A 20,894-nucleotide genomic window follows, 5' to 3' on the forward strand; every position below is an offset into this window, starting at 1 on the left:
CCCTCCACCAGCAGAGCCGCACTCCACATATACGGCTGCTCTGTGAGCACAGGACCTGTGATGAGGTCACAGGAGGGGAGGAGTCAGGGTCACATGATCAGGGGCCTCAGTGTATGAAGGACTCTGCTGGTTGTCATGGTGCTGGATGAGGGGAAGTTTATGTGTGGGGTCAGGAGGGGTTTTCAGTGTGGATGTAGCAGAGCCGCGTGTGCACGAGGTGTATGGAGCGGAGCCGTGTGTGTACGAGGTGTACGGAGCAGAGCCGTGTGGGTACGAGGTGTACGGAGCAGAGCCGTGTGGGTACGAGGTGTACGGAGCAGAGCCGTGTGTGTACGAGGTGTATGGAGCAGAGCCGTGTGTGTACAAGGTGTACGGAGCAGAGCCGTGTGTGTACGAGGTGTATGGAGCAGAGCCGTGTGTGTACGAGGTGTACGGAGCGGAGCCGTGTGTGTACAAGGTGTACGGAGCGGAGCAGTGTGTGTACGAGGTGTACGTAGCAGAGCCGTGTGTGTACGTAGCAGAGCCGTGTGTGTACGAGGTGTACGTAGCAGAGCCGTGTGTGTACGAGGTGTACAGAGTGGAGCCGTGTGTGTATGAGGTGTACGGAGCAGAGCCGCGTGTGTACGAGGTGTATGGAGCAGAGCCATGCGTGTACGAGGTGTGTAGAGTGGAGCCGTGTGTGTGTAGGAGGTGTACGGAGCAGAGCCGTCTGTGTATGAGGTGTAGGAGTGGAGCTATGTGTGTATGGAGCAGAACCGCATGAGTACAAGGTTTACAGAGCTAAGCCGTGATTATAATCAGTCTTTGGGGGCTAAATGAAAATGGTTTTCTATCCTTGACCTCAGAGAGGCTTATAATTTGACTAGATGGTGGCCTGATTCTAACGCATCAGGTATTCTAGAATATGCATGTGCACGTAGTATATTGCCCAGCCACGTAGTATATTGCCCAGTGACGTAGTATATTGCCCAGCCACGTAGTATATTGCCCAACCACATAGTATATTGCCCAGTGAGGTAGTATACAGCACAGTGCCACGTAGTATATTGCAGAGCGACGTAGTATACAGCACAGAGCCACGTAGTATATTGGCCAGTCACGTAGTGTATTGCCCAGTTACGTAGTATATTGCCCAGTGACGTAGTATACAGCACAGAGCCATGTAGTATATTGCCCAGCTATGTAGTATATTGCCCAGCCACGTTTGTCACAGGTTAAAAAATAAACATATACTCACCTTTCCGAGTGTCCCTTGTAGTCCACGGCAGCTTCCGGTCCCAGGGTTGGTATGAGCGCAGGACCTGTGATGACGTCACGGTCACATGACCGTGACGTCATGGCAGGTCTTTCTCACGCAGGGCCTATGATGACATCGCGGTCACATGACCGTGACGTCATGACAGGTCCTTCTCCCAAACCATCTTTGCCACCGGAACCTGCAATGGAAGATGGCGGCCGGCGCGAGCGGTGAGTATAGCAGGGTATTTTTTGTATTATTATTTTTAACATTACATTTTTTACTATTGATGCCGCATAGGCAGCATCAATAGTAAAAAGTTAAGGACACACAGGGTTAATAGCGGCGGTAACGGAGTGCGTTACCCGCGGCATAACGCGGTCCGTTACCGCCGGTATTAACCCTGTGTTAGCGGTGACTGGAGGGGAGTATGCGGGCGCTAGGCACTGACTGCGGGGATGTACTTGTGCAGGCATGTACTACGGAGGACAGAGAATGAACTTCAATCCAATATTGTAGCCAGCATGCAGCCAGCAGGTAAGGAAAGGGTGAATCAAACACCCGAAAACCCCGCCTCTATGGCTGAAAATTGTTCCCTCCAAATTCAGGTGACAGAGTCCCTTTAAACCCATGTGCCTGAACAAACCCAGCATCAATTAAATTAAACCCTGCCCCAGAGTCCAGAAAGGCAGAGATATTGAACCTATTTTCACCAAGATGAATCTCGGCTGGTTGGAAAAATTGAGGTTTACCTAAGAAGGAAATTAGTACACCCGAGTTACCAACCCGGGCTCAATAGTTTTCCGGCGGTTGTCTTCTAGAAGGACACACATTCACATAATGACCCCTTCTGCCACAAAAAAAACATGCACCTTCCTTACACCGTACTACTGCAGCCCCTTTAGAACGAGTAGCGCCACCCAACTGTATAGGTTCTCCTAGAGACTCAGATTCTGGTGAGTCCAAATCTGAATTACCCTTGAATAGCGGCGATTCATTAAGTCTCTGGCGCAGGCGGCGGTCCACACGGATCGCAAGAGATATAGCTGCCTCCAGTGTGGTTGGTGTCTCCTGTAGGGCGAAGGCATCTTTTATTTTATCAGATAATAAAATTGACTGCGGAGTGCAGGGTCATTCCACATGGTGTCAGTAGCCTATCTCCGAAACTCAGAGCAGTACTCCTCTACTGGCCGGTTTCCCTGTGTAAGATGGCGTATTGTGGACTCAGCGAGGGAGACGCGGTCAGGATCATCATACACATGACCTAAGGCTCGAAAAAAACTCCTCCACGGTCCGTAATGGCAAAGCATCAGCAGGAAGAGAAAATGCCCAGGTCTGAGGGTCACCTTGTAGGAGCGATACTACAATTCCAACCCTCTGCTCCTCTGAACCTGAAGTGTGAGGACGCAACCTAAAATACAATTTACAGGCCTCCCTGAAAGTAACAAATTTGTCACACCCCCAGAGAACCTGTCAGGTAACGCAACTTTAGGCTCCAGCGAAGCTTGTGGAGGTGTAGCAACCCCTGCAGTGGCCACTGGAGTCCGCCGAGCGGAGGTCAGCCACCTCTAGGCTGAGTTGCTGCATTTGTCCAGCTAAAGCAGCAATGGGGTCCATATTGGAACAAGAAAAATTTTTAAGGTCAGTGATACTGTCACGCCGTAAGCGGCTATAAAGGGGCAGGACGGCATACTGGGACCCACACCTGTCCCTACCACTTTAATGGGGCCCTGGCTTTTCCTTATCTCGGGGGTACCTATGATCGTTAGGAGGCCCGAGCCACCAGCGTATCCCTGTCTCCTGTGCAGGCCCTATCAGGGGCCCCCTCTACCCCCAAAGGAGGTGGACTGCACCAGTGTAATAATACAACAAATAACAGGGTATCCAGACAAGGTGACTGAAACTCACCAAATGCTGACACAACCAAAGAGGAACACAGAGAAGGGAAGAGAAGGAATAAACTTAGGAAAGAAAACGAGTTTAACAAGCAACCAAAACAGCAGACACCACTCTCTGTAAATATACCTCCAACACTACGCTCCATCAACCTCCAAGCCAGGCAGTAGAACTGATCACTGACACTAGCTGTAGTCAGGACTGGGTCTATATAGAGGACCAGATTACAAAATCCACTTCAGCTGAGAGAGACCCAGCTCTCAGTAATAAGGTTAACTCCTGCACTGCTGGCACAAAGCAGCCAGGTGAGAGTACACGTGAAGAGCTTCTGTTCACTGTGTGTGAACGAGACCCAGAGCGCTGCGGTTCTTTGAAACCTCTCTGTCGTGGTAGTCCCGTGACACCCGCCATACACAGTAATGCCATTAACATGTTGGCTACTGGCATTACTCTGACTGCCCTCCGCATAGTATCATCAAGTCTGTATAAGACCTGGTGACGCCATGTTAGGAGCATTGCACACGGACATAGTGTAGGGAGTGTTGCTGCTGGTGTTACATTAAACCAACAGCCCTTTTCACGACTAATTAAAATACAAGTGCTTCTCACAAAATTAGAATATCATCAAAATATTAATTTATTTCTGTTCTTCAATACAAAAAGTGAAACTCATATATTATATAGAGTCATTACAAACAAATGATCTATTTCAAGTATTTATCTATGTTAATGTTGATGATTATGGTTTACAGCCAATGAAAACCCAAAAGTCATTAGTGATGAGCGAATATACTTGTTATTTGAGATTTCCCGAGCATGCTCGGGAGTCCTCCGAGTATTTTTTAGTGCTCGGAGATTTAGTTTTCATCACTGCAGCTGAATGATTTACATCTCTTAGCCAGCTTGATTACATGTGGGGCTCCCTAGCAACCAGGCAACCCCCACATGTACTTATGCTGGCTAACAGATGTAAATCATTCAGGTGCGGCAATGAAAAGTAAATCTCCGAGCACTAAAAAATACTGGGAGGACACCCGAGTGTGCTCGGGAAATCTCGCTCATCACTAGTCATTATCTCAGTAAATTAGAATAACTAATAGTGATGAGCGAATATACTCGTTACTCGAGATTTCCCGAGCACGCTCGGGTGACTGTTACACCCGGACTGTTTACTGTACCTCCAGGGGGTCTCCGTCAGGACTCTCGCTCTGTGCTGGCTTCACGCTGTCTGAACACGGCCCCCACCCCTCCTCCCTCTCCTGCTTCCTGGCGTGCGGCCAGCAGGTTCCCTGGCAGGGTTCTTAGGCTGCACGCGGGTCACTCCCGGTCTCTTAAAGAGACAGTGTAAATTTTCCAAATGTTGCCTCTAACCAATGGCATGTGTTTAGCTATTATTTCTAGCCCTTCCTCCATAGGGAGGGCGCCGGAGCAACAAGTATCCACTGTTGCTAGCTTCCGGTTCCTATTATCTTGTGCTTCTGTTTCTGAAGTATCTGCAAGGAACTTCGCTTATTCTGTCTGTCTCCACAGATCTTCTGCTACCAGTTACCCGGTTATGCAGGACTGCATCCGCAGTATCTACACTGGACCCATCTAGTCCTGCCAGTCCGCCAGCCTCACTTCCAGACCACGCCAGTACCCTCGGTGCCAGCTTCTACACCCGGTATCCTCCAGTCGGCTCTGCAATACCCGCTAACCTTGCTGTTCCGTCTGTTCCTCTGGGACAGCCGCCACGAGTACGGGTTCTAACTGAAGGCATTCCATTCTGTCCCTGTTCGAGGGGACTTACTGCGGGTGTCTGGGGCTCACGCAGTAACGCCCCCTTCGGAGCCCCCCGGACTGTGGTCTAGTGGTTCCACATCAAACTTTAATAAATACGAATGTGAACTTCTACATTTGTGCCTCCGTTTCCATTCGTTACAGATTGCTCCGGCCATGGAACCCGCTGGATCCCAGAAATCACCAGTCATGGAGTTACGTCAGGAGATCTCCCAGCTGAAGGAGCAACAGGATAAGATCATGCCTTTCCTGCACAATGTATCTGTTTGCCTGGATAGTCTGGCTTCTTCGATTGCACTGACTCCTGCCACCTGTGTTCAGGTATCAAACTGCACAGCAAGTAAGGATTTTCGCTTAGCGGCTCCCACCCGCTTCTGAGGCGACCCCGTTCTGTGTCGAGGGTTCATAAATCAGTGCACCCTGCACTTCGAACTATTGGGGCATAGGTTCGCTTCTGATCTGGCCAAAGTTGGCTTCATCATGTCCCACCTTGATGGAGAGGCACTCGCCTGGATGAATCCGGTGTGGGAGAGGGTGGACCCGTTGGTTACTAATCTCCAGTCTTTTCTAGAGGCATTTCGCAAGACCTTTGACGAACCCGGTCGTACTACGTCGACAGCCTCAGCTCTTCTTCGACTACGACAGGAGGCTCTTACGGTGGCTCAGTATGCGGTGCAGTTCCGTACTCTTTCGTCTGAACTTTCTTGGAACAATGAGGCATTGGTGGCTACCTTCTGGCAGGGACTCTCTGGACGAGTTATGGATGAGTTGGCGGGACGTGACTTGCCTATTGTTCTGGATGACCTGATTTCTCTGGCAGTCCGGGTTGATCTACGGTTTCAGGAACGCTCCAACGAGATCAGACGTGAAAAAGAATCCAATCACCAGGTTGCTTGTGCTCCTAAATCTGCGAACTCTCCAAGTTTGTCTCCCGCTCCTGTGGCTATGGAGGTGGACCGTGTAAATCTGGTCAACCGTCGCCAGGAGGCGCGTCGCCTGGAGGGGAGTTGTTTCTACTGTGGCAGTGCCAAGCATTATATCCGCTCTTGTCCTAAGAGACCGGGAAACTCCAGTGCCTAGGGTCTGTAGAAAAGGCTACCCTAGGTAAGGATCATCCCTCTCCGGCTTTACAGATAACAGTCTCTGTGGTCTTCAGCAAAACAAGATTTTCAGAGTTCTGTCACCTGGATTCTGGTGCCGCTGGGAATCTTATTCGGCAGGCGGTAGTGGATCGTTATCAGATTCCAGTCCAGTGTTTATCGGAACTGTTGCAAGTGACATCTGTGGATTGCAGACCACTGTCGGAGTCCATATGGTTCCAGACTGTGCCTTTGGAACTCCGGGTAGGTCTAACCCATTCTGAAAGTATCCGTTTTTATGTGTTGCCAGATTTGTCTCACCCCTTGCTTCTAGGTCTACCCTGGTTCCGGATGCATGAACCTGTTCTAAATTGGAGGACGGGAGAGATCCTGCGCTGGGGAGATTCTTGCTTTGATCGATGTATCATTCCGGTTCGTCCTGCTCTTCCTCCAGTTCAACCTAAAGCCTTGCCGGGTTTGCCGTCTCCTTACTGGTCCTTCGCTGATGTCTTTGGGAAAAAAGAGGCAGAGAGATTACCTCCACACAGGTGATTGCCCCATATATCTGCTTCCTGGAGCGTCTCCTCCATGTGGACGGATCTATCCTCTTTCTCAAGCAGAGACTCAGTCTATGTCTGAGTACATTCAGGAGAACCTGGACAGAGGATTCATCTGGAAGTCTTCCTCGCCTGCTGGAGCTGGATTCTTCTTTGTGAAGAAAAAGGATGGATCTCTACGACCCTGTATCGATTATAGGGGTCTGAACCAGATTACGGTAAAGAACAGGTATCCATTGCCATTAATTTCAGAATTGTTTGATTGTCTTAGGGGGTCTAAAAATTTTCACCAAACTGGATCTCAGAGGGGCTTACAATCTAATACGCATTCGTAAGGGAGACGAATGGAAGACCGCTTTTAACACCCGGGATGGACACTACGAATACCTGGTAATGCCATTTGGGCTAATTAATGCACCAGCAGTGTTTCAGGAATTTGTAAATGACATTTTCAGAGATCTGCTTTATTCTTGTGTTGTTGTTTACCTGGATGACATTCTGATCTTCTCTGCTGATTTAGCTTCCCACCGGAGACAAGTACGTATGGTTTTACAAAGACTCAGGGAGAACAGACTTTATGCTAAAATTGAAAAATGTCTCTTTGAGCAACCCTCTCTGCCTTTCCTTGGTTATATTGTCTCGTCTACAGATTTAAAAATGGATCCAGAGAAGGTATCCGCCATTCTAAAGTGGCCTCCCCATGTGGTTTGAAGGCAATACAACGGTTCCTGGGGTTCGCCAACTCTTACCGTTTGTTCATTCCAAATTTTTCCACTCGAGTGGCACCAATTTCGGCCTTGACCCGGAAAGCCGCAAATACCAAGGAATGGACACCTGAAGCTGAGGAGGCTTTTACTTCCTTAAAGCAGGCCTTCTCCTCCGCACCCGTACTTCATTGACCGGATTCCAAAAAACAATTTTTGCTTGAGGTAGACGCTTCCTCCATAGGTGCTGGCGCAGTTCTCACCCAGAAGTCATCGTCCGGTCGGATGGTCACCTGTGGTTTTTTCTCAAAAGTCTTTTCTGTTTCAGAGAGGAATTACTCCGTAGGAGATCGTGAATTATTGGCTATCAAGTTAGCTCTGCAGGAGTGACGTCATCTTCTTGAGGGTGCTGCTCATCAGGTTATCATTTACACAGATTATAAGAATCTTGCTTATCTTCAATCTGCTCAGAGACTGAATCCTCGTCAAGCCCGGTGGGCCTTGTTTTTTGCTCGATTTAATTTTGTTCTTCATTTCTGACCAGCTGATAAGAACATTAAAGCCGATGCACTTTCCAGAGCATTTTTGCCTCCCGATTTTGTGGAAGGACCGCACCACATCATTGAACCGTCCAGATTTGTATCGGTGGCCGCAGTTAATCTTGCTCGACTCCCTCCAAGTAAAACTTTTGTATCTACTTCAGATCGGAAACGAGTTCTTTGGTGGGGTCATTCTTCTAAATTGGCAGGTCATGCCGGACTAAGGAAGGCTCTGCAACTCATCTCCCGTTACTACTGGTGGCCTACCATGGGCAAAGATGTTCAGGAGTATGTTGCTGCCTGTCCTTCGTGTGCTCGCAACAAGACTGATAAGCGTTTGCCCTCCGGGCGGTTATTACCTCTGTTTGTTCCTTCAGTACCCTGGCAGCACATCGCAATGGACTTTATTACTGATCTCCCCGTCTCCTCTGGCTGTTCAGTCATCTGGGTTGTGGTGGATCGTTTTTTGAAGATGTCGCATTTTGTTCCGTTACCTGGTCTCCCGTCTGCTTCAGAGCTCGCTGATCATTTAATTCAACATATCTTCCGTCTTCACGGGTTTCCCCTCCACATCGTGTCTGACAGGAGTGTCCAGTTCAACTCCAAATTCTGGAGAGCACTTTATAAGTCTGTACAAGTGGAGCTGGATTTCTCTTCCGCATATCACAATCAATCCAATGGGCAAGTAGAGAGGACCAATCAAATTCTGACAGGATTCTTGCGTCACTTCGTCAATGTACATCATGATGACTGGATCAAGTTGCTGCCTTGGGCAGAATTCTCGTATAGCAATCAAGTAAGTGAGTCTTCTGGTAAATCTCCCTTTCAGATTGTGTTTGGGCTCCAACCCAGGATTCCGCTTCCCATCTCTGGGCCTTCTGGCGTTCCTGCAGCTGATACCTGTATGGAGGAATTCTCGAAAGTATGGAGCGACACCAAGGTTGCCTTAGAGAGAGCTTCACTACGTATGAAGAAGCATGCAGACAAAAGACGTCTGGAGGCTCCTTCCTTCCAGCCAGGGGATAAGGTATGGCTCTCCTCCAATTATATCCGTCTGAAGATGCCCTCTTACAAACTGGGTCCCCGCTTCATCGGTCCATTTGAAGTCCTGAAACAGATTAATGCAGTCTCGTACAAATTGAAACTACCGGCTTCCTTACGAGTCCTTAATTCTTTTCATGTTTCCCTCCTCAAACCTGTACTTTTGAGTCCATTTTTTAAAGATCCTGGTTCCACTCCAGATCCCGTCAGTGAGGAGGATGTTTTTGAGGTACAGAATATCTTGGCCACTAAAAAGATAAGGTGTAAGAGCTATTTTTTGGTGGATTGGAGGGGCTTCGGTCCTGAGGAGAGGTCATGGGAGCCTAGGGAGAATATCCGTGCTCCTCTTCTTCTGAAAGAATTCTACGCAGGCTTGAAAAAGAGGGGGCGTAAAGAGGGGGATACTGTTACACCCGGTCTGTTTACTGTACCTCCAGGGGGTCTCCGTCAGGACTCTCACTCTGTGCTGGCTTCACGCAGTCTGAACACGGCCCCCACCCCTCCTCCCTCTCCTGCTTCCTGGCGTGCGGCCAGCAGGTTCCCTGGCAGGGTTCTTAGGCCGCACGCGCGGTCACTCCCGGTCTCTTAAAGAGACAGTGTGCATTTTCCAATTGTTGCCTCTAACCAATGGCGTGTGTTTAGCTATTATTTCTAGCCCTTCCTCCATATTGAGGGCGCCGGAGCAACAAGTATCTACTGTTGCTAGCTTCCGGTTCCTGTTATCTTGCGCTTCTGTTTCTGAAGTATCTGCAAGGAACTTCGCTTATTCTGTCTGTCTCCACAGATCTTCTGCTACCAGTTACCCGGTTATGCAGGACTGCATCCACAGTATCTACACTGGACCCGTCTAGTCCTGCCAGTCCGCCAGCCTCACTTCCGGACCACGCCAGTACCATCGGTGCCAGCTTCTACACCCGGTATCCTCCAGTCGGCTCTGCAATACCTGCTAACCTTGCTGGTCCGTCTGTTCCACTGGGACAGCAGCCACGAGTGCGGGTTCTAACTGAAGGTAGCACCCGTGTCCTTCAGGCATTTCATTCTGTCCCTGTTCAAGGGGACTTACTATGGGTGTCTGGGGCTCACACAGTAACACCCCCTTCGGAGCCCCCCGGACTGTGGTCTAGTGGTTCCACATCAAACTTTAATAAATACGAATGTGAACTTCTACATCTGTGCCTCCGTTCCCATTCGTTACAGTGACCTCCGAGTAACGAGTATATTCACTCATCACTAATAACTAACAAAAAACACCTGCAAAGGTTTCCTAAGCATTTAAAACAGTCCCCTTAGTCTGTTTCAGTAGCTTCACAATCATGGGGAAGACTGCTGACTTGACAGATGTCCAGAAGGCAGTCATTGACACAATCCACAAGGAGGGTAAACCACAAAAGGTCATTGCTAAAGAAGCCGGCTGTTCACAGAGTGCTGTATCCAAGCATATTAATGGAAAGTTGAGTGGGAGGAAAAAGTATGGTAGAAAAAGGTGCACAAGCAATCGGGATAACCGCAGCTTTGAAATGATTGTTACAAAAAGGCCATTCAAAAAATTGGGGAAATTCACAAGGAGTGGACTGCTGCTGGAGTCATTGCTTCAAGATCCACCACACACAGACGTATCCAGGACATGGGCTACAAGTGTCTCATTCCTTGTGTCAAGCCACTTATGACCAATAGACAATGCCAGAAGCGTCTTACCTGGGCCAAGGAGAAAAAGAACTGGACTGTCGTCAGTGGTCCTAGGTGTTTTCAGATGAAAGTAAATTTTGCATTTCATTTGGAAATCGAGGTCTCAGAGTCTGTAGGAAGAGTAGTAGTAGTGTAGCAGAACTACCATTCATCAAACTCAAATCTGACAGGTGCCCCGCCCCTATCAAAGTGTATCAAAGTGTGTAACCCCGCCCCTCCCCTGTCTGACAGCTGGTAGCCAGCTGTCCCTGAGTCTGGCTGATTTCCCCTTTTGATATAGTTTGATATATTTTAATTTGATGCAGTTTGATATTATCCCTGTATTTGTTTTATATTAGATTTTGATAATCTCCTATTAGATGGGCCCGTTATATACTTATATCCTATTAGATGGACCAGTTATATAATTATATCCTAGGATTCTCATTTTTTTTTACACGTGGTTTATAACACCAGTCTCATTATATGGGCACATTATGTTTATAATCGTATAAAACACACCACAAGTTGGTCACCTCATTTACACAAACAGAAAAGACAGATTAACTAATTGCTACCAGACCGAAACAACAAAAAACCAGATGCACTGTATAAACACAGTAGTGCTTAAAATATTTAATCCCACATTCCTAACCTACAGAAAAGCCACAGAAAAAAACACATTTTAAGATAGCTGTAACTAATTTAAAATATTTATTGTCACATGCCACCCAGAAAGGTCAATAAACAAGCATGACGGAAGCAACAAAAAAACAGATGTGGAAGCAGGCAGAGGCTTAAAATATTTATTGTCACATAACACAACTACAGGAAAAGCCACATTATAGGACAGTTTAACTAATTGTTAGCACATGTTAGCTAACAATGGGGGTTATGTCCTGGTCAGACATTTAGATCAACGAAGGTGGCCAAGACACATACATTTTTGTTGAATCTGATAACGACGGTCTGAACAACGGTTTAAGCTTGAAAATTTTGATGCCATAAAATCTGATACGATTCTATCATTATTCCGCAAGTTAGAAGTGAAGCACTGTAAAACCTTCTTGAATGTTAACCCACGCACTAAATGGTGTAATACATATATGCAATAATGTCCGCATACACAACTATACATATCTTGGATTTGGGCGTCTTGATAACAATAAGAGTCACAATTCTTGTTAAGGAATGTCACAAAATCGCGTGGAAAGATAATATTGTCTGCACGAAAGCCGTAACTATCAAAAAATATGCCCGTCTTATCATCACAGAGTACGATTAATACCCATTGGCGTCCGGCTTGATTCGCCGGGTCTGTATTCACGATATATGCTGCGGGTCTCTGAGTCACTCTTTCTTCCGGAAGCAAATCACATGGAAACACACCGGCGAATATGCGGTCTGTATAATTATCGGCCCTCAATACCGCTGTAAGCTGCAGACTGTCCATCGTTACATAATTAAAATCGTACAAGATCTCTTGCCTATTATTAATTTCCAAAATGGTGTGGTTGACTGCAAAAACAATCATATTTATCGTGTGGGGTGTCGCTAACACAAAGCGGACTTCAGCACGCAAGAAATCGCCTCCAGGCTCTTGATCAGGCGATAAATCAAAAGCAAATAGCGTTAATCCAGACATAAATTCTTCACGATCTATCGCCATGGCGCAATCAGCCTTTTGCTTGCCAGATATATGGGCAAGCGCCATATACTCTCTGATGGCTAAATCATCATTAAAATTAGGATTATAAGGTCTTGCGGGTATCTGCTGGCCATCCAGATATAATGCCGCGTGGTTGACGTGGTAGTGGTGAAAGTCCAGTGTTTTTTTTGTATAAGAACCGCTGAAGGCCTCATTATCTACAAACCCCAATATAACAGTTTTTGGTATCTGGCCTAGGAAGAGGTTCTCGTGGTTCGTGATCCGTGTCCCTGCGGCGATGCTGTACACTTTCAGGCATGTTCGGTCAATAGCGTACTTGGCTGTTACGGATAGGAGGGCCTGGCTGTGACCAATTCGGACAGCCGGAGATACCTGCACTCTTTTCACATAGAGAGCCGCCTGCAAGATTTGCACCTTCAGCGGCTCGGCTTCTGCGGACATGAGGCAGAAAGTATCCTTATTTCTTGATAGCTTAACCTTAAGGTCAAGGCCATTCAATATTAACTTTGGTTGATTAAATATATCCCCAAAAATGGGCCCCAAGAGGTCGATGGGTTTTGAGCGAGAAACGGCACTGGCCCTTTTGATAAACCCAGCATTTGCGCCATCCAAGCGCCTGTCATTATGATGCCCCGCAGTGTCTTTAAAGAACAAACCGGCTGTAAATTGTGATGCCAGCGTCTGTGAACTGTAATTTAAAAGGGTCTCTATGTACGCTCTATAGCTGTAGAGATTGTCCGATTGTGAGATAAGCCGGTCTCCCAGAGTAATATCGACCTGGTTAGAAAGAGTGGTTAGAGGGTAGTTTATGAGCGCCACACGCGCACCATCGGCGATAGCCGTATTATCCTGCTTCACGATGCGGCAGCTTATGTACAGCAGCGTGTTGTTCAGATCATAATAATAATCGCCGCTACCAGATATGTAAAATTCCAACAGTTCATTGTCTGACAGAGCCGCAACCGGCTGCACTTCTACAAATAGAGATTTCTCTATACTTGTTTGGGTCGGGGGTACGTCAAAAATATCCAGTTCAGATTTTGCGCACTCTACAGAAGCGTCATGCAGGAAAGCCATGATAACTGATTAGAAGATGTCGTCCGCAGAGCGTCTTACTCGTTTCTGACGGGTGCGTCTCTTGGATGTAGTTTTATTCATGAGCATCGGCGGTAAAGGCGGGCAAGCGCGCCTCTTTCTTTTTTGTGCTTTTTTAGCGACATAAATTATCCCAGATCCGTCTTGCTGAGATGGTGTATTTATCCTTTTCATAAGGGCCGTCGAGGCTGTCGTGACGGCGTCCGCAGCGATGTTCCAGACCGCCGTCTTAACGTGTGGTTTTACTAATTCTAAGCCTTTTCTGAAAAGCGGCACGGCGCGGCGAAATAAGCCTTTAAATATCCCGGCCAGGCCAGAGCCATACATGTACTCGCTCCCGCGGAACCCCTCTAGCCCGTGCCCCGACTGGGCAGTATAGTAGCGGGCATAAACAGTGGGATCTCCATACACCCTTTGAGACACCATTTTATCGTGTCAATACTGTCGAGGTCTAAAATGTAATCGCACTATACACTTGCCGTATCTGAATTTAACCGGCGTACCCTGGTCCGACATGACTGTAATGTTTATGGAGTCAAAGTGTTGTTTACACAGTGGTATGTAATCGGGCCGTGAGTAGCGCACCGTGACAATATCATTATCATCGCCGCTAACTTCTACGGTTCGTTACAGTTGAACGTAACTGTCCCCTACAAGCTGATGCTAAATTATATCAGTGTATACAAAAAGCGAATAAAAACCAGCCTTTGAATCGGGGTAAAAGCGTCAATTCCACGGCATTAAAGCAACGGGGGAGTCATCGACGGTCTGTAGTCCGAAAATAAATTTTAGCTTAGTACCCAGAGCAAACTGTATAGGGGCTGGGTCGGGCAGGATCACCTCTCGGCGTAGCTCATCATACCGTATTCTGTAGGCAGGCGTGGATAAATACAGCGCTTCTATTCGGGCATTGACCGCGCCAACTAGCTTATGAATGGTCGAGTAAAATCCTGATTTTATGTGATACTGTTCTAATGGTTCGTCGTGTTTAGCTGCGTAGAAGTTCCCTTCAAAAGCCTCAAATGTGTTCCATGTATGGGGGTACTGTATTTCCGTTAACGCCACCTCATAATCTGCTGTAAGATGAACGGCCCCCGCTAACTTGGTATTGTAGTCCGATATGGTGTTATTGGGGTAGATTTTAATTGAGGAATTACTGGGTAATGTGACGAAAAACTAACCCGCTTCCATGGTTATATATCTGTCAACTCCGAAGCCGGGATCCAACTATTGAATTTTTCGGGGTACCCCAGCCATTTGACGAAGCAGTGACTCACACCCCTGACACGTTTTTTTCTCAAAATCTTTTCTACTCTGTAGACACGATTCTCATCCATAGGTATTTTTTGCAGCTCTTCCTTATAAAAATGACCCCTCTACAGCCTCGCTGGCTAAATCACTGATTTTATAAAGAGGTTTATGAAATTTATTGGAGACTGCGGTAATTAAAAAAATCTCTTCGCTGTACGACTTTTTATAGCCCTTACAGAAGGTCCCCTTATAGAGCGATATTCTGACATGATCTCAAACCTTTAAAGACGGTTTAATCGCTTTATTAGTAATAGTAGAACTGTAAATATTGTGCCAGATTTGCATCGCGTTTTGCGAACTCACTTCAGCGGGACTACAGCGGATCGTTGAGTGGTACGTATGGTTGTAGCTATGCACCAAATCCGGTAAAATATCAATATACCTAAATGTATTATGCTGCGTAAGATAGCACCACATATGGGTTTTTAATGTGCGATTAAAACGCTCTATCATAGCGGCCTTTACATCAATGTTTGTAAAAAAGTGATGAATATTATGCATATTACATAGTTGCTTGAGTGGTGAATTTATAAATTCTTTGCCGCGATCCGTCTGTGTTAAATATTAATTATTCTTATTTTTATTCTGTACCGAGCACATGGTTTCTTGCTGACACTATCAAAAGCTATTTCTGTGTATGTAGCTCAGAGTATAAGTTAACGCCATATACAGGGAACACGTGATCAGTGTTGAGCATATATAAACGTCTCTTAGGAGGGGGTGGGGGGCTTTTTGTCACGTGGGACGGTCACCTCCCTTCCTTCACCATCATTCTCCATGGACATGGGACAAGACACGAGGAACAACAGCTGTTAGCTACTCCATGCCATGATGACTTCAGACTTTCACACAGACAGATGACTTCTACCATTCTACCTTTTAAAGATGAGTAACAGGAGAAGCGCTGATATCTACACATGGACACTCTGTTTGTAATTGTTTCATCTACCTTTTATGTTTTTGTTGCGATGGTGGATAACTCAATAAACCACTATACTTTCGTCAGAAAATCATGACATTTTTCTTTTAAGAATAACGCACCTGGTTAAGTCTTGATTAGATATTTTTGCGCAATAACGATTTTTAACATTTGGCCTAGCCAGCCAGTTTTGATTTTTTTGTGCTATTTTTGCGTGAATTTCCTTCTTCTTGCACACGGGGGAAGACAGAAGAGTTCTGCTAGATTGTGCAAGTATTCAGGAATTCCACTTCAAAACTTCAAGTCACAAAGAACTCATACAAGAACCTACGAATGACGGAGACTAACAGGTGTTGTACGGATTGACAGCAAGCACTGGTAGTGCTGAATAACAGACGTGCTAAAAATAGCCGTGCTGAAGTCCGGAGCCCAGCGTTGTACAGCAAAGGAACTACAAGCTGAGATTTCAAGGTAAGACAAATGGATTTGATAAATTCATATGCTAAATCAAGTCAGATAGAATTTGTAAGTTTATACAGATCTAGCTTAGAAATATTTTGGCATTGTTTATTTGCAGAATGCAGAATAGCAAATTTGAAATTGGATTGTAAGCTAATGTCTAAGAAAAAAGAAAAAGAGCAACTTAAAAATATCTTACATATGGTTTATGTATTTAACGAGTTTGTGACAGAGAAGTCCAAAAAAGACAGTGTAGAAAGAATTTCTAAGGAAACGAATGATGTTCCCAAGATTGACTGTAATGAGAAGAGTGAGAAAGATGTGACGCACGTATCTGTAATGACGATGACCACCCAAAGTGACATTGACTTTGTGACACAAAATGAAAAACAAGATGGAGGAAGTGAAGGAGACATGACAATTGACAAAGATGATCTACGAGGGACAGATGTACCATTGCCCTTAAAAATAGACGACTCAGAGGCCCAACTCCAACTTAAATCTAGGAAAATCCTGCTAAAATTATGCAAAATCATTCCTGCATATGATGACAAAATCCATGTGTGCAGAAATTCAGAGATATTTGAAAGTTTTGCTGATAAGTTTGATTTGACTAATCAGGAGAAAAATAATTTGTTTAAAATTTGGCTGCCAGTAACTTTTATGAGAAGATATTCATTAGAAATGCAGGATGAGTTCCACGAAAAGATGACTGATGTAGAAAGATTAAGAATTTTGATTTTCTGTGGATTGAAAGAAAATTATCCAGATCTTGATATTCTTCTAAAATTGAAGATTGGCCGGGAAGAATGTACGTTTACTTTTATGGCCATTTTTGAAAGGACTTATAAATTGGTCTGTACGAATTTGAATCAACAATCCATGATAAATTGTTTTGTAAACAAGTTTAAATTCTTAAATCCTGTATCTCGTATAATTGCTACACAGAAAAATTCTTTATACGAATGCGCCCAATCCCTTGATTTTTCTAGAAAACACGAGAATCTTGAAAGGAAAACACATTTTACTAAGTTTTTGAAACTAGTCAGAATTCAATCTTATCAAAAGCCAAAATCAAAATCTTCAAATCTGATCCAAAATCAAATCTATGAAGTACGAAGAAAATTACATATTTGTTACAAACCGTATGAAAAGATTCAGGAGTCTATTAAAGAAATTTCTCTGAAAGATTTAAAATCTGAAGGCTCAGATCTGTCTGTAAAGATGGCGGAAACTGACAGACGGAAGCAGGTGAGTATCCCAGGGGGAGCTCAGCTGAACACTCCATTATCACAGCAGCTCTTCAAAGAGTCCATAGGGTTAAAACTGACCTTACTAAATACAGCATTTCAGATAATTGACAGAGAGTTACATTTTGGGATAGGAATTGGCTAAATATGTAATTATATTATATGATGAGTTATACAATGTATTATTTATTAATATGTAATTATTTTATTCAATATAATTCTGCAGTTATATATATTAATATAGTATACAGTAAATACTGTAGCATATTTGTATAAGTAGAGATTATATTAACTGCATTTTTATATATATAGTGAAATAATTAAAATATACTCCAGTAAAAAATATTTAGAATTACAATTAAATACATTTATTAAATATATACATATGTATAAGATATTTAAATTATTTTGTTTTGAAATAAATATGAAATTAACCTTTATCTTTCATTTCCCTTAGAATTTTACTTTCAAAGCGAGGATTGAACAAAAAATACCTGTTTCATGAATTTATGTCTTATTCACACAGGAAGCTATATTAACTGCATGATTTATATATATATTTAACACTTAAAATAATTACTAAAAACCTAAAATGTGTGTACTACATGTAAATTTTCTTTCTGTAATAATCTAAAACGTGTTTTTTTTTCCTCCCACTGCATGGTGCATGACGTGACAGCTGTGAGTTAAGGAATATCATATAGCCTTGTTTTTAATTTTAGGAATTTTCCTCAGCCTTACATTCAAAGGGTCTTAGTTACAGGCTTGTACCGAAATAGCGTTAGAACATTCAACTCAAGTTTCTTGTAAATGAGTCCAGTCCTTTCTATAGTTTAAAACATACTGATACTGTTAAATAATATTTGGGGAATATTCAAAGGAATATTAGAATACTAAATTTAATAGATTACAATGCGCATTGATTGATAATTAGGATACAATATTTTGGGTTAATATACATGTTTTTTATTCTTTGTATGTGAAATGTATTGTGAACGTCTATGTGAGTCACATGTGACAGGTGAGAGAACATATGAGCAGCTGCTGAGTGAATTTGACATGAGATGTGATGTAAGAGTGACCAGAGCGTGGTATGTGGAATGTGGAATGTGGATGCACAGTTTGACTGAGGCCTCATGATTTATGGTATGTCAGAAAAAAAAACCCAACAACTGTGTGTTTAAAAAAAAAATAATAATAATAGGATTCAGTTAAATTATTAGAATATTAAGATATATTTAAATATTATTATGCAACATATATTTCTTTGGTGATTATTATTTAATAAGTACAATAATACATCAATATGATTTTTCTAGAAAACCTACATTTAGAATAATTTTTCCAAATATAAATTCCATTTTAATATCATTTAATAATTATATGGATATTATTGATTGCTATGGTACGCTGTGATATTATAAGTTAGGGAAATTACCAGATTTGGTATAGAATAGGGAATGAAGACTTCAATCAAGATACCGGAGATACGTTAATAAAGACTTTTCATTTTTCTAAATTCAATTAATTCTTAAAAGTTGCAAGAAGAAAAGCCGTTATCCAGAAGTTCCACAAGGTAACAATGTTCTGATTTCTGAGTAATAGACTGTGTCAAATACAATACATGTCACCACTGACAACAACTACAGCATCCAGCACTGACTATGAGTACAGTATCAAAGATGAACTGTGTTATTACGTTCCAGTGGTTTCCTATCACCTATAAGACTTCCATGAAAGCTGGTGAACACTCAGGTAATAACCCTGACATGCGTCCTGTGCACTAAGGACTGGTTATGGTGCTATGTTTGGCAAGGAAGAGTCAATGTAACCCTTGCTGTGTTGACCAAAGACGTCACACCTGTCCCAAGACCAGTGCGGACGATATGAGGATTCCAGATGATTTCCAAGGCGAGCCAATGTAAGTCCAGGTCTCTAAAGGTGACACTGCACAGATATTAAAGCGACATTTCATCTATGGACTTTGTTTTCTTATCAACATTTGAATTTATGGACTTTGATTGACACATGACACACGGTCTCTACATATCTACATGCTATCATCTATTGCAAAAGACATATTAAAGATTGTTTGAAAGAACCAAGAAGAAGAACCAAGATGAAGACCAGATGACATCAGATGACATCACACCTGAGATGCTTCAAGTAGATATAGGGAAGTATAATATATATTTTATATGAATATTAGTCACGGCTTACCATAACATGAATTACCATAACATGAATTACCATAACATGAATTACCATAACATGAATTTACATATCATTATATTATTGAGAACATATAACGATATTATTATTAATAATATTATTTATTACATCATTTTGCCAAAGAAGAAAGTAGATTTTATTAATATTTTAATTTGAGGATTCCAATCAATGTCAGTCACCCTCAAAAGGGGGAATTGTTAAATATTAATTATTCTTATTTTTATTCTGTACCGAGCACATGGTTTCTTGCTGACACTATCAAAAGCTATTTCTGTGTATGTAGCTCAGAGTATAAGTTAACGCCATATACAGGGAACACGTGATCAGTGTTGAGCATATATAAACGTCTCTTAGGAGGGGGTGGGGGGCTTTTTGTCACGTGGGACGGTCACCTCCCTTCCTTCACCATCATTCTCCATGGACATGGGACAAGACACGAGGAACAACAGCTGTTAGCTACTCCATGCCATGATGACTTCAGACTTTCACACAGACAGATGACTTCTACCATTCTACCTTTTAAAGATGAGTAACAGGAGAAGCGCTGATATCTACACATGGACACTCTGTTTGTAATTGTTTCATCTACCTTTTATGTTTTTGTTGCGATGGTGGATAACTCAATAAACCACTATACTTTCGTCAGAAAATCATGACATTTTTCTTTTAAGAATAACGCACCTGGTTAAGTCTTGATTAGATATTTTTGCGCAATAACGATTTTTAACAGTCTGCAATTTCTTCGGTATGCGCTTATCATTTTGAAATATTAATTCGAACAATCTGGCGACGGTCTTGTTTGATAAGGCCACGCACCATGCGTATCTCGATAGAGTATCAATCACCGTCAGGATATATTTGACATTATCATTTTCCCTTGAATAGTTAATTAAACTTACGAGATCCGCCTGCCACTGCGCATCAATGTCCGAGACGTAAATTTTATTTGTCAAAAAGCGTTTTCTAGCAGGCTTGTGTAGCGTGTAGGCGTCTTGCTTATTCAGCCAAGCAATCACATCAGATTTCTTTATTCCGCGCTCTCGTGTCGCTCTAAATAATTTGTCAATTCCGCAGAACGACCCGGGTGCTTTAGGGCTAAAATATTGTCTCTGTAATATGTGGTCATACGAATTAGACGCCATGACTGATTAAAATGATTGTGACTCGGTGATCAATAACCGCCTGCTTCTTTCAGAAATTCAGCTGTATAAAATTTCCTGTTTTAATCCGGCTATATCGTGATTGTGCCAATACATGCAATAATTGTCTGTATGGGTGTGTTCTGGGTGTTAACAGAAGGCGTGTGGCGGGGCGTAACTGGGTGTGTTTCTGGGTGTTAACAGCTGGCTTGTTTTCTGACACTCGGGATAAATACAACTGTCTGTACCACGGCACTACACCAGACATCCACCAGAAGCCAGACTAGACTAACAGCAGAGCTATTCTAAATGTAAGTATATAA

The 20,894-nt window shown here is 43.6% G+C and overlaps 1 protein-coding gene and 1 long non-coding RNA gene across 2 annotated transcripts in view; both read left to right on the forward strand.

The window, feature by feature from the left end:
- Positions 1 to 20,894, forward strand: part of LOC138663195 (zinc finger protein 773-like) — a 189,208-nt gene that overhangs the window by 123,268 nt on the left and 45,046 nt on the right. The gene's annotated exons all lie outside the window — the stretch shown is intronic.
- On the forward strand, positions 1,406 to 5,026 carry LOC138667389 (uncharacterized). Its single transcript, XR_011318733.1, has 2 exons — positions 1,406 to 1,467; positions 4,664 to 5,026. It is a non-coding gene; the product is annotated as an uncharacterized lncRNA (long non-coding RNA).

This window comes from Ranitomeya imitator, chromosome 2, assembly GCF_032444005.1.
Source record: "Ranitomeya imitator isolate aRanImi1 chromosome 2, aRanImi1.pri, whole genome shotgun sequence".
NCBI classification, from domain to species: Eukaryota; Metazoa; Chordata; class Amphibia; order Anura; family Dendrobatidae; genus Ranitomeya; species Ranitomeya imitator.